Genomic DNA, 15,799 nt, shown 5'->3' on the forward strand with positions numbered 1-15,799 from the left:
TGGATGAGAATTTAATACCTAATGAACACAGTGGGATTAATAAGACTAATAGTGATGAAGATCTATCCTTCGTAACAATTGATAGAGCAGAAATGACTGCATTAGAAGCTGAAGATTCTTCAGAGCTGGTCAGCAAAGATATTCTTGTAATTGGAGGTTCAATTATTAGAGGAACTGATACTTATATTTGCAGAGATGATAATGAACATCAAATAGTGTTATGCCTGCCAGGAGCAAAAATGGATTTGAGACGAGCCTTGGAATGCCTTAGTGTAAGGAAGTACGGATCCATTTTTATTCATGTTGGTACAAATGATGTCATCAGCAAGGATTCTCTGACTGTTAGTAGGTAACTGACAGCCCTCTTTGATAGTATAGCTTGTACTGGTTGGTGTTAGGACATATTTTTCACAAATCACTTATAGAAAGCATAGTCAGGTCACTGTGAATGAAAAGATTTTTTGGGTAAATACCTACATGGAAAAAATGTCCTGTTTTAAAAAATGGAAATGTGTAGAGCATCCAAGCCTAGTTTTGGGCACACGTGTTCAGACAGGATGGCGTGCATTTGTCAAGATCAGGGAAGAGAAGTTTTGCAGCAGATATTTTGCAATATTTGACAAACACTAGGCAGGATTTTTGCCAGGTCAAAAATTTAACAGTTCACAGATAGCAACATTCGATGCATCTCTGATGGTTGTTAATGCTAGGAGCATTAATAATACATTTTTTTATTGGAAAAGGTACTACATTCCCACAAGATTGATGTTGGTATTGTTTGTGAAACATGGTTAAAGAACAGTGACTGGAAACCAGTTCTGTCAGGGTATAAATGCTTTTACTGTAACGGACATTCTAACAAAAAATCAGGTGGAGGTGTTATGATAGGGATTAAAGATAGTTATGAGAACTGTGATTATTACATGTTCAGTGATAACACCAATACTATAGACTGTGCAATTGTGGCAATAAAGACAACCCTGGAATATCTAACAATTGTTAGAGTGTATATACCACCAAAGTCAAGCGCAGATGACCTAGGAATTCATACATTTCTTGCATGAAACACAGGAGGGAAGAATACTATTAGCTGGGGACTTAAATTTACCAGAAACAGACTGGAATAATATTGATTCAACAATGCTAGTAAGGAAATTAGTCAAAACATATATTCAGGAACAACAATTGCTTCAGATTGTTAAAAAACCTACCAGGGGATGGAACATACTAGACATTGTGTTCCTAAAGAAATTACTGTTACTTCAAGTCATGTTTTGCCACCATTGATGTGCAGTGATCATGGGGTTATAAAGATTAATTTGTTGCTAGATAATTCCTCCAAACTGAAATCTAAACCAATGCACAGAAGATTAATTACAGACTATATGGAAGCAAAACAGTCACTATGTAAAACTAACTGGAATGAGGTGTACAGTGGAAAAACTGCAAATGGAATGTGGAAAGTTTTGAAAGAGAAATTGTTTGAGTGCATAAAATAAAAAAAAAATGTTTAACATCAGGATCTAGACATGCAATATCAGGGGGATATATTTCCATAAGAACAAAATATCCGATTAAGATGAGAGACAAAAAAATATAAGAAATGGAAGAGAGATTAAACTACAACTTTGGAAACTGAAATAAACAAGCTGGAGAAACAGATTAAGCATAGTATGAGACAAAATCAAGAAAAATTTGAAGAAAATTTATATAAGGATATTGAGCATAATAGTAAACCTTTTTATAGATACATAAGATGTGGAAGGAGTAAAGACACAGAAATTGATAAACTGTGAAGATTCTAAAATTTGTTCTCAGACATCACAGATTATAGATATATTTACAAAATCTTATGCAAAACAGTTTGGCTCCACAAAAGGGGTAATAAGGGGTAATAAGTTGTCCTAATGACATATAGGTAACCCCGGATACTGGAATCAAATAGATTATATTGAAAAAGAACTGTGCACACTGGATCCAAACAAAGCACAGGTAGGCAATGGAATTAGTAACAATGAACTGAGAACACTTCAGCAAGAAATTACAGTGCCATTATATCTATTATTCACTAGGTTATGTAAATATGGGGAGATTCCTCAAGCCTGGAGACATGCGCTTATTAAACCTGTCTTTAAGGGAAAGGGGAGTAGGACAAACCCAGAGTCATACAGACCCTTAAGTCTACTTTCATGTTGTGGAAAAATAATGGAGAAGGTAATATTGGATATGTTATTGTCAGAAGTGGATAGGCTGGGACTTGAAATCATATATCAGCATGCATATGTCGAAAATAGATCTATTACCACCTATAACATTATGTTCTATAACAATATAATAACAGCTAGGAATGAAAAATTGTGCTGTAATGTAATTTATATAGATTCAACTTGAGCATTTGACAGGGTTGTACACAAAACACTGATCAATAAATTAGTACAACTAGGTATTGATGTACTCATGATAACATGGATAGCTGCATGGCTTACAAATAGGACATGGTAAGTATCATACAGCAACTGGACAGATGAAATCCTTGGTTACAGTCAAGGTGTCCCACGGGGCTCTGTCCTAGGCCCTTACTTGTTTAGATTGTATCTTTCAGACCTAACTTTTTCATCTGAGGTGTTTTACTCTCTATATGCAGATGACCTGAAATTGGATAAACTGATTACATGTGTTACAGATAAGGCATGTCTGCAAAATAACTTGACTAAATTGACCATATTTTTTATTTATTTATTTGACATTTGTTGACTGGGAATGTCTGACTGAGCTTGCGGCCTTTTTCAGCAGAGGCCTGGGGAGAAAAGCTCCACAAAGTATGACATGCATCATAAAATGTTTACAAACAATACAGTATGCATGAGGTAATATAAGCATGCATTATAATGCTTGCATTCACAGTTGTAACATGAGAGTTTAATATGCTGATAAATACATCCAAAAATAAGCATATGAGATATGGGGGACATAAACTGAAAGGTGAATATTTAATACAACGCACAGTGATACAAATTATAGACTCATTTAAGGACCTCGATATATGGTTAGATTCAGCTATGAGTTTTTCTAATCATATCACCTAATTGGTTAAGGATAGTTATAGAACTATAGGTTATTTAAAAAGATTTAGAAAGTCTAGGAAATCAAAAATGATGAAGTCATTATTTGTTAGTTACATTAGACACAAACTTGAGTATGGAATAACAATATGGAAACCCAATGAGAAGACAAGCATGAGTAAACTGGAAAAAGTGCAGCGGAAATATACCAAGGGTATCCATGGATGTGAAAATGTAAGTTATTATGAAAGACTAAAATATCTGAACTTGTACAGTGTTTCTTACAGATATCTAAGAGGAGATCTTATTCAAGTATATAGGGCATTCAGAGACAACTACCTCTGGGAATGTTTGGGGTTATCAAAATGTACTGGAGGTTCATCAGACAGCCTGTGTAGGAGATTCTATAGGAATGAGAAGTGTACTAATTGGTTCTCTGACAGAGTAGCTGATGCTTGGAACAGATTACCTAATTACATTAAAGCGAGTACTAGTTTAGATTTTTTTTAAGAACAGCCTGGACACTTATTATGGGAACAAGTGCTTTGGTATACTGGCAAGCTAGAAGGGCTTTTAATGCCCATACTTGAAATATTTGTATGTATGTGATATTTGTATGCATGTACTGCAGGCCATTTTGTATAAATAACATTTCAAAACTAAAAAAATTGGCAAAAGTGCAGAGCTGCTTTACAAGACAACTCTATAGATTGTTAGCTATAGATTGATTTGGGAAGATATTATTTTGATTTACAGGTGCATTAAAACAAAGAGTTAGAAGGTCACACTGAAAAACCAATCAGAAAAAAACTAAATGAAAACTCCAGCCAAGCTAGAACTTCCAATGAGTGACCTCCCAAACCTCCTGTAATAGAGGCACATGGGATATATGCAGATGACCCTTATGAACATCAGGTGTTTCAGCTATATGGCGATTCTGATTGCCCATGACTTTTACATTTGAAGTCGTTTTAATGGACAATTTCAGGCCAATAAAGCCAAACCCCACTAGCTATGGATATGCATATTTCGGCCTTGTTATGACCTTTTCAGCATAGCATAAGCAGAATGTTTGACTAAGCATAAGAAACACAGGGTTGTTATACCCAGCTGATGTCCATTTTCATTAGGGTGGCTGCAAAATATCCCAAATAACAAATTAAAACAAAGAGTTAGAAGGTCACACTGAAAAACCAATCAGAAAAAACTAAATGAAAACTCCAGCCAAGCTTTTGAGATATTTTGCAGTCACCCTAATGAAAATTCTGGCTACGTGTTTGCTGTGATACAGTCCCAGTATATGTCATAACAATGAGCTGTGATCTCCCATATTCACATCATCCAAAGGTGACTTATGCATAGACCATACACATCACCATCTATGGGAGCACCTTTTCCTGGGAGAGGGGTCACACGTATGACCCATACCATGCTGAGAGGATGGAGTACTCTGTGTCTATGAATGTTGGCATCTGCCATGGGTGAATTTGGCACAATCCATCACCCCAATGTGGATGCCCATGTTGCAACTTACTTCTCTCAACAATGGACAGTGTGCAGGAAGCAGTGGTACAATGGTTGACTAACTGTGTAACTGTGCCCCCCAGGAGATGGATGTGTATTGATCATGAGAAATACATTGACCATAATGTCTGGCAGTACAGTAACATTTACTGTGTGCATCTCCTTATGTTACATGTGCACAATGCTGCACATTTGACACATGCATTCCCTGAGGTTATCATATAGACCATGTACCACCCCTTCTAGCTCTGCAATGGCTATGTTGTTGTCTGCCTATCTTTGAATTATGACCCTGCACAAATGCAGAAATTTTATTTTACATTGACGTTTGCTTATAAATGTAAACATTTACTTATGCATGATTTTCTTATATATTGCTTCATCTTAATTGGAAAGTGTAAGAACTTCTATATATATAGGGGTTTATAGAATATATAGGTAGGCCACTCCTTTGGTTATGAGGCGTAATAGTTAAAACATGTAATGAGACACTCAGCTGTTTCCATATGAGGGGTGTGTTTTGTGTTGCAAAAAAGAGATGTATCAGGGTTCGTTTTACAGTTTATGGAAGATGTTGTAGAAATGATGTATCTTGAGTTGAGTAAATGCAGATAGAATATGGTCAGTGTGATGAAATCAGACATGCACAGAGAGAGTAAGGAATGATTTTAACGATACTGTTTATTGCGTTTGATGGTCATGTTCTTGTTGCCAAAATATCTCTATGCATTTTCAGCAAGGAAGGATGCATTGTTTCAGAGGACATGCTTTTATTTCTCTGCAAAAGATTGATTAGGCAAACTTGCATAAACATTAGATAACAATCCGCAACATATTTTAAAAAAAACACAACAGCGATACAAAAATAAGAACATGCATGTAACAAATAGTAAACCACGATTAACATAGGAAAATACAGGAGCAAGTCTTAAATGCATTAGCAAGAGGTAGGATGTCAGCAAGAAATAAAGAATGAAGGATTGAGTCAATTGGATGATTAATATGTGACTGTAACTTGGAGCAATGAAAAATAGGAAGAAGAAGGGTGATAGATGAGGAAGATAGGGGGAACGACTGGTAGCCCTAGAATGGGAGTGTGAGGGAGAATCAAAATCATACTGGCATAGTAAATAAATAGTTCTGCTTAGGTAGTTGAATGTGCTCAGTGTGTGTGTGTGTGTGTGTGTGTGTGGGGGGGAGTTGGGGAGGTATACTGAAATTTCCTGCTACGAATTGAAGAGGTGCAGTAGCTGAACGAGGAGGGCCAGCAAAGTGAGGAGTTTAGGCAAAACCACCAAGCAAGTGTTAAAACACACCAGACTACAAAGCCAGTAAAAAAGATGCCACCAGTCTTGTATTAAATAGTTTATTCACACTGAATAACACACTGGCGCCTCGGCACAGCCTTCCTGGATTTACAAAATATGCCACACCATGCATACATATATATGCACACATATATATTCACTTAAATACATTAATTAAACAATCATCTAATTAGTCAACCATCAATTAAAATAATCATATATATACATTTTAAAGAAACACTCTCCAGTTACATTCACTATTTAGACCTGCTGGAGATAGTGTATTAAATTTTAAAATATATAGAGTTTCTTTGTGCAATAATTTCTTTTTCATTAACACTTCATCTGTTTCTGAAATAGTTTAATAACAATAATAGTTTAGGCTATTAACTATTTTGTGCAAGAATTTGATGATTGTTGCCCTAGCCTTGGGAAAAGTAGGTGAGACTCTAATGGATGGCGGAATGGCTACCCAGAGTCTAGGCCTTAGTATTGAGAAACTATGGGTACTGCTTTGCTTATTAGAGTGTTTATGAAAGGAGGTGCATTTGGTGCTGAGATCTGAGATTGAAGGCTCTTTGATTTATTGTAGGAAGGTGAGTGACATCTGTTTAAGCAGTTTGAATAAGTGTGATCATAACATTAGAGTTGCTCTTTGTCTGGAAGACATTTGGCCATTTAAAATAAAGCAGTGATGTTCAGACATAGGAGCTTGAGTAACAAAATGGCAGGTCTTGTTGGAAGGAGTCTATAAGAGGCATGTCAATATTGTTTAGATGCTTAAGCTATAAGAGGGAGGTCATATTCTAGTTGAATCATGAGCATTCCTTTACCGATGACTTCTTTAGCTGCAAGTAATAGAAAGTTGCTAATTTTCCAAGCCCAGAAAACAAAGCTTTGTATTTCTGATCTAATAGTTATCTTTTGGTACATTGGTGTGGGAGGTACGTGATCTGAAGATGAACATGGCATCTGGTATATTGATGTGGGAGGTATGTGATCTGAAGATGAACATGACATCTGGTACATTGGTGTGGGAGATATGCCATCTGAAGATGACCATGTCATCTGGTATATTGGTGTGGGAGATATGCCATCTGAAGATGACCATGTCATCTGGTATATTGGTGTGGGAGATATGCCATCTGAAGATGACCATGTCATCTGGTATATTGGTGTGGGAGGTTATTGATTTGAAGATGGACATGACATCTGGTACACTGGTGTGGGAGGTACTTGATCTGAAGATGACCATGACATCTGGTACACTGGTGTGGGAGGTACTTGATCTGAAGATGACCATGTCATCTGGTATATTGGTGTGGGAGGTTATTGATTTGAAGATGGATATGATATCTGCTTCATTGGTGATGTTGAAAATGTAAGTTTTGGTTTAGCCAAAGCCATAAGTATTTAAAACTGGAGGAGGTTTCTAATGTTTTTTGACAGTGGCTTAGGATGGATCAGGTTATGGTCATGTATTTTAGCTTTTGGTGGGCTCCAAGCAGCATATGTTTAGTATTGGAGAGAATAATAATTACTTTCTAGATGATGAGGTGAGAAGATGTTCTTGTAGTTGCCATTCTACATAGGTGTGAGAGGTACATAATCTCAAGATGACCTTGTCATCTAGTACTTTGGTGTGGGAGGCATGTGATCTGAAGATGACCATGACATCTGGTACACTGGTGCGGGAGGTACGTGATCTGAAGATGACTATGACATCTGGTACACTGGTGTGGGAGGTACTTGATCTGAAGATGACCATGACATCTGGTACATTGGTGTGGGAGATATGCCATCTGAAGATGACCATGACATCTGGTACATTGGTGTGGGAGGTACTTGATCTGAAGATGACCATGACATCTGGTACACTGGTGTGGGAGGTACTTGATCTGAAGATGACCATGACATCTGGTACATTGGTGTGGGAGGTATGTGATCTGAAGATGACCATGACATCTGGTACATTGGTATGGGAGGTACTGGATCTGCAGATGACCATGACATCTGGTACACTGGTGTGGGAGATATTTGATCTGAAGATGACCATGACATCTGTTACATTGGTGTGGGAGGTATGTGATCTGAAGATGACCATGCCATCTGCATATAGTATGATTGGACGTGAGGGGTGATCTGTTGGGTGCTTGTTTATAAGGAAAAAGAAGAACACACTGAGCCTTAAGTTAATCCCTTTAAGTAGGGTGAAGAGGTGGATCCTTTTGTCATATTTTCACCACAAAGGTACAGTCAGACAGGACGTTGTGAAGCCATTGGCATGTATTACCAGTACTATGAGGCAGTAGAGCTGTTTGGAGATGAAGATCTATCAGGATGAACTCTTTCACATAATGCCCTATTGAGCTGACCTTTGTCCATGGCAATTAAATGTCATCCATAAGACTCCAGAAGGCTGCGATAGCACTGATACTGGACCAGAAACTACACTGGTTTCTGAGAGCAGTACATGGGCTGTGACATAAATATTTTTATCTTGTAGTTTGGCCAGGACTGGGAGTTCAGAAATTAGTCTAAATTCAAAGAGACATTTGGTGCTATTGTAATCAATAGTCTACCCTGGTTAACAAATTCAAATAAATAAATTGATTAAAAGTGATGTATAGTATTAACACTTGCATAGTTAGTGTAGGTGCTGTAGGGTAATTGTATGTACTGCTGGAATGATGACTATTTGATAAAAGAGAGTTAAATCAAGGGACTTGAGTACATGGTATCAGTGTGAATGTTTGAATGTGTGCCGTGCTCGGCACCATTACAATTACTTTTTCTGTCAAGTCTTCAGCTAGGATAATGCCTTCAGTATAATGCAAATCAGCTCATGAACATGCAATGAGCAACAGTTTACTACTGTCTTGTGTCTGAGGGATAACATTTTTGTTAAAAGAATAAGTGTTGAGGCTGGGTTCAAATTTATGGATTACGCTTGTGTATGTGTCCAGTGTATGTGACCAAGAACATATATTGCCAACTTTTGAGCTGTGTAGTTAAACTACTTACAGTATGTCATTCACAAGCTGCACACACTGGCAGCAAGCAACGTTTTGTTTATCCGTCTGCAGGCTTTCATAAGAGGCCAAGCAATTATATCTGTGTTACTTGGCTATTCAGATATTTAGATAAATATGAACATTCTGACAATATAAATAAACAATATATGAACAACAATTAATATCTCTTTAGCAGCACTTGAAAGATGTGAAATAGTGCAGCTGTGTTGCCCATTGTGTAAGTTTCAAGATGAAATCTTACATAAGTTTATATGTGCTGTGGTTTTACAATTATAAATGAATATATGAACATGTTATATTTCACACATAGAGCTGTCAGTAGGATGTCACCCCAGAAACAACTGGCGGCATCAGTGGTAGGCGGTAATGAGTTAAAAATTTAAAATGCCTGCTACTTACGTGCTACTGAAATATTACATCTTAAATCATACATGATGTGCAACATGACTATACTGATATTTGACTTCTGTCTAGTGCTGCTTAAGGGATATTAATTGTTGTTCATACACTGTTTATTTATTTATGTTGTTATATTTGACTTATTTTTCTAAATATGTCAAAAAGCAAATAACACAGACTTAACTGCTTTAGCCTCATATGGAAACTCAAAAATAAATGAATAAAATGCCGCTCCTGACAGTATGTGTGTAGCTTGATTGGTCACTGAGATATTGTAAGTTGTTTATAAACTATTACAAGATTTATATTTACTATGTTATATTTTAAAATCCAGTTTAAGACCTAGAATCCTGTGCTCATTACCACTTTAAAGATCTGTATGCGCTGAACAATTTTTAATTTACATTTCTTTAGTAACCCTTGTGACTCCAGTGATACTTTAATCTTTAATGATAAAAATTTATGTATTCCCACAGTATAGGCATTACATAACCCACAGGGAAGTTTTTCCAATTCAGATACAGCTATCCTTTGCCAATTTAATAGAGCTGCTAGCAAAACCAATGAAAAAAAGAGTTATTCCTTTTAAGTACCTAAATATGAGACTTCAAACAGGAATAACAGGCATTAAACATGCATTGTATGACCTGGAAACATTTTTCAAGAATATAGGTTCATAGGTGTTTACTAGGCTAAAGACCACAAGGGCATTTTTAATCACAGCCATGCATTGCAAATTTCTGACAAGTTCTGGTATCCTTAATAAGTGTAAGCAGAGGTTTGGGAGATGAAACATTTAGAAATAGGGGCTTGGGAGATGAAGCATTTACAGTCTGCCATGTCCATTAGAAGCATAGGTGCCAAACCAGGGATGAATTTCCTGTTCCTCATCCAATTGTCCAAGTTATACTTTAATTGGGTTAGGGAGGAACTCTACTTCACATAGATAGGGAGCCTGTTTCAGAGATGGGGGTAGTCTCTGGGATACATACCTGTCTTTTCAGTGGGTCCTATTTATATCACAGACAAGGTTTATGTTTTTAGATTGGGTAATTCTGGTGCTGTTTGTTTTGCAGATATACCAGGCATACATCTACCCTCAACAGCCTGAAGGAGACAGAACACAGTGATGGGGCATTGAGGTGGTCTGCAGAGGACATGTTACTTACACCCTGTATTCTTTTAGTTAGGAACCTCTGTGGACATTCCAATTGCTGGATATGCCTGGTTAGGTACATACCAAAGGGGGCATTGTACTCAATGACAGGTCTGATGAATGCCAAATACAGTGGAACAATGACAGCTCTTAATTTGTAATCATCTGCAAAGTTAGTCTGCCAGAGGCCACTGACATTGGCCTTGACTTCAGAGAAGTAAATGCCAATAAGGAGTGGTCCCAAGACCGCTCTTTAGGGGACTCTGCTTGTGACTGGCCTCTTTGTAGAGGTGGACCCCAATTCTAACTTCCTGGGTCCTGTCTGTCAGCCAGCTGGCTATCTACCAGGTTACCAGGTGACATAAAGGTTTGTACCTAACCTCTTGAGTCTATCAACGATGCTTGAGTGGGGTATTGTGTTGAATGCCTTGGCCAGGTCAAGATAGGCAGTGTGAAACATTTTGCCCTCATCCATTGCTTTGGTGACCTTCTTAAAGAAATCCACCAGGCTGAATAAGCATGATCTACCCTTGATGAAATGAAATTGGGTTGGGTCCAGTTTCTGGAGCTTTCCTATCTGATTATCAATCATTTCCATAATTCTTTCCATTGCTTTGCATATGAGACTAGTGAAAATTATAGGGGTCTGTAGTTTCTAGGGTCTATAGATGGCCCACCTTTGTGCATAGGGATAACTGTTACTGCTCTCTATTCATAAAGTCTGAAGACTGTTTGGAGGCTACAGTTAAACAGCAATTTTAGATGGCCTGGTAGGTCATGTTTCCTGGGATATTGCCTGGGCCTATTGATACAGTGTTCTTGGCCGTAGAGAAAGCATTAAGGGCCTGTTCTCTTGTGATAGCAGGGGAGTTATATTTGATGGTATTTCCTGAGGAAAGCTTGAGGGTGAGAGATGGGAAAAATTGGAGCTAAATTTGTCAGCCAGAAGGTTTTCTACATTTTCTGACTCAGTATATGTGGCTCCATTAACAATGAGCTCTGCACACAACTGTGTATTGCCTTTGAGGTTGCGGACATAGCTAATGAATGCCTTGTGGGAGGCCAAATTTACCTCATATTTGGCTTTGGTAGATTTTGATTGTACTCTGACATTTTTGTTTAATTTGTTGAGAGTGATGTTATCGTGCAGAGTGCTGCACCTCCTATTTTTTGCATATTTTTTTTCCTTCTGTTATACGGCCTGTTGACGGTGTGATTCCACAAGGGTGGCTTGTTTTTTTTTTTAGTTTGTTCTGTACTTCTTCCTGGTGGGTACAGCTGCCTCTAACCAGTTATTAACATGCTTCTATAGAGTTTCTGTGAGCAATTCTGTATAGGCAGCAGTTTTCTCAAGGTTATGGGGGCTCCAAATTTTGATAGATTATCAGTTAATGGTAGGAAGTCACCCTTATAGCAGTTCTTGAATATTTCAGGGTTAGCTGGGATTCCAGGTTTTATTTTTACTTCAAAGGAGACTAGTTTGTGATCTGACCTTACCAGAGAAGACATTACACTAGGGGGTGTGCAGCACTTTCCCACATTAGTGATGACCAGATCCAGTTTGTTTGCACCCTTGTTTGCTGTACTGACCATCTGGTCAAGGGAATTTCCATTTACAAAATCCAATAATCTCTGTGCCTGTATGTTTAGTGTCACATATGATTCCCATTTAATAGTGGGATAATTAAAGTCACCCATGAATATTGTATTGGGTTGGATAGTGAGTGTTTCTAATAAGTATAAATATATGTTATGGATTTCCTGAGTCATACAGATGGGCATATAGCGTGCAAAGAAGTGGTATTGGATTTTGCCTATGGTGATTTGAATGTGGAGAAGCTCAAGTGCATTGTCCTGTTTGACCAGTCTTGAGGTATATTTATTTTTGATGTAAATCGAGACACCTCCACCTTTAGTCCCTGTCTGGTAGTTGCTTTTCTAAATGTGAGAAAGGCAGAAAGGCATTGTAACCTTGTATTGTTAGTGTGCTCTCCATGGTTTTAAACCATGTCTCAGCGACTGCAAAGACGTCAGCATGAGACAATTTCTGCATTGCCTCAAGATGCCCATATCCATCAAGCTAGTAATAGAGATAGTGGGAAAGATCATATCTATGACAACAGACCTTTTTTTAATTGATTAGAATGTTGGAGTGAGTATATAAAGTAATGTCAGAAGTATCGGGTATGTGACTCTGGGGGCAGTGCTTGTCACTGCAAACTAGTTGTCCTGTGTGCAATGTGGTAGTGATGAAATTTCAATGGTGCTTTTATAGGAAGAATGCCAACTCAAGGTGTCTGTATCTATACAGGGCACTGCCAAACATGTGAGGGGGAAACAAATAAATGGACCCTGATGATTTATGGATGAAGCATTAAGGAAGATGTTATGAAGTTGGGTTAGACAGCAGTAAATCAAGCAAAAGAAAGACTTAGCTTGTTAAGAATGACAAAAACAGTGAATTAGCCTGAATGGCTACTTCCTGGCTACTACTAGTGCTGGTCTCATCATGGCTTCATGCTGCTGGGATGCAATGCTGCTTTGCTTCTTCTTGAACCAGAAACAGAACAATGACACCAATCCCAAGATGAGAAGCAGCCACAGGCTCTTTGGTGATCCATAGTCTTGTCTCAGATGATGCAAGGGTCTGTAAGCTTGTTGTAGTCTTTTCCTGGCAGATGCCTTGAATAGTAACCAGACCAGTCAGGAACGTCAAACAAAGGCACTCACTACTGCCCAGTCAGAAACAGGAATCAAAGCACTCTGTTCTTTCTTTAACCAGGAGCAAGATATAAGCAGAAATTCCAGGCTGGCACATATAAAGTAGTTATTAGGCTTTCTAGTGATCAGCAGACTCCAGGAAATAATGTCCCTATGCTCCTTCTCTCACCAAAAGCAAAACCGAAGCACTAATTCCAAATGACTACTGAAAAGCAGAATGTAGGCTCTCCAATAATTGGTGGTCTTGGAGTAGATGCTGCAGATTTTAAAGGTAAGATGGAAAAAAATCAATTAAACACCTAAGAGTTGCAGAGTGCATTAAGCAGTTAGATATGAAAGGGGAGAAACATAAGCTTTTGCTATCTAAGTGGAGAGCCACTAGTTTTAAAAGAGCAAGATAGATTGGAAGGGGGTGGACACTTTGTATTCTGGTTCTATGGAATACAGTGGGATGGCCAATACATTTAAATAGCTGAAAGGGAGTGATTTCACAAAATTATAATTTTGTGCTTACTCACAATAGCCAATGAAAGAGGAGAGGGAAGGAGATATGTTTTCAAATTAAAATAAGGCGCAGGCAGCTAGAAATATAGTTGAGTTTAAAAACACAACAGCAAAAAGGTGGGATGGTGGGAAAAACTTAATTTCTATGTGACTCACAAAAGACACAGCTGTGTCTGTTTCCTAGTTTAAATATGCAATTAAATGCAGAATACAAGTAAAACACAATGTAAAGAAAACAAATCACAGTGTACAAAAATAGAAGAAGGCAATGAAGTAATACAAAATAAAAAAAGCAAAAGCAAACTAACTTTTCCCTCACAGCAAGCTGTAGCAGAGTCTGGGTGAACATTTCCAGTAAAGCCTGGCATGACAAAACAGTTTCATCTTGTAAAGTGTCTTACCATAAACAGATAAACGTGTGACTTTGAAAAAGATTTGTTTATGTCTTTCGGCTTTTCCCAGTTAGGGGTCGCCACAGTGGAACTCCGGTCCGCTAATGATTGGCAGTAGAGTTTTATGTGCTGGCTTGCTGGGCCTAACGCACAACCTTCAATGAAGGAACGCCCATTCACGCATGTCGCCACACAGAAGGCGCTCTAACTGAGAATTGAACAGGCAACGTCTAACTGTGAGGCGACAACGCTACAGCAGCACCACCATGACTTTGAAAAAGATGATTATGCAAAATAAATAAATAACAAATCATTTGCATAGCTAAGTTTCTAAATGATTCACTTCTTTTGTTAGAAATTAGATTAACAAGATGTATTATAATTATTATAGTTTTATGGTAAAACCTCTCTCATGAAACTCCAGCTGGCAGTACAACAAATTTCAACTCTGTGGCTGATCTTGACAAAGCACTTTCATCGTGTGTAACAGGTAAAATACACAGATCATGATATCCCCCACCAAGGTCATCCATCTAGTCTGATTTAAGTGAAAAACTACAGTGCAAATGGTTGTTTAAAAGAAAAAAAAAGTGTGGTAGGGCTATAACCTATTAATTATTGCCAACTTGCCAAAAGTGTGAATTGAATGATTCAACTTGGGGCTGAAATATGCAGCTCTCTAATACACATGAGATTTTAAAATGACTTACCTAACTACTGCATCTTTTTCCTGGAATGGATCCAAATATAAATATTTCAATGAAGATCAGCTGTTTCAGATGCCCCCCCAAAAAACTATTTGAATGACAATGAATTTGAGACATATGTATCTAAAAAAGGACCTGTATTTATCATGCTCTAATAGTTTTTCTTTTGTAGGGATGGCTGCATTTCACTATTATTGCCTCATTAAAGACAGAAACTGGTGTTGGGCGGCCGCGGTGGTGCAGCGGTTAACGTTGCCGCTTCACAGCAAGAGGTTCTCTGGTTCGATTCTCAGCTGGGGTGCCTTCTGTGCAGAGTCTGCATGTCCTCCCTGTGGTCACATGGTTTTCCTCCGGGTGCTCCGGTTTCCTCCCACATCCCAAAGACATGCTGTTGGTGGATTGGACACTCTAAATTGGCCCTAGGTGTGAGTGTGTGCGTGTGTGTGCCTTCTGTGGAAGGTAGGGCGCCGGGCTGGCAACTCAACACCATAAAACTCCACTGCCAATCATGAGCGGACAGGTGATCCGATGTGGCAACCCCTAACCAGGAAAAGCCGAAAGAAGAAGAAGAAAGACAGAAACTGGTGTTGAGACAGAATTGTATGGTGTTCAAGTTGAGTGCATTATCTAAACAGAGAGGTACAGCACTAACAATGTCCCCCCTGTTTGGTATTAAACTGATTTAGTGTTTTATAATTTTAGTTATGTAGCAGAATCCCACGGGTTTTCTTTAAGAATCAGTCATAGCGAGGGGCGTGGCCAAGATGGTGATCTGGTAGCAGCACTCTCCAAGAGCTCTCTACCCTGGTTTATATTTCTGACAGGATTTTTTCATCATAAATGAATTTTATTTGACTTATTTATCATCATATCACTTCTAAACAACTGAGGAATCTATTCAACTATCAGTGCTACTTGATATGGCTGGCCAGCAGAGGCTGGCCATTTCTTATAACAAAGACTCTTTTGACTGCTACATTTTGTTTTGTTGA

The sequence above is a fragment of the Protopterus annectens genome, chromosome 13.part0, assembly GCF_019279795.1.
Source record: "Protopterus annectens isolate FY-2018-M chromosome 13.part0, PAN1.0, whole genome shotgun sequence".
Lineage (NCBI taxonomy): Eukaryota > Metazoa > Chordata > Ceratodontiformes > Protopteridae > Protopterus > Protopterus annectens.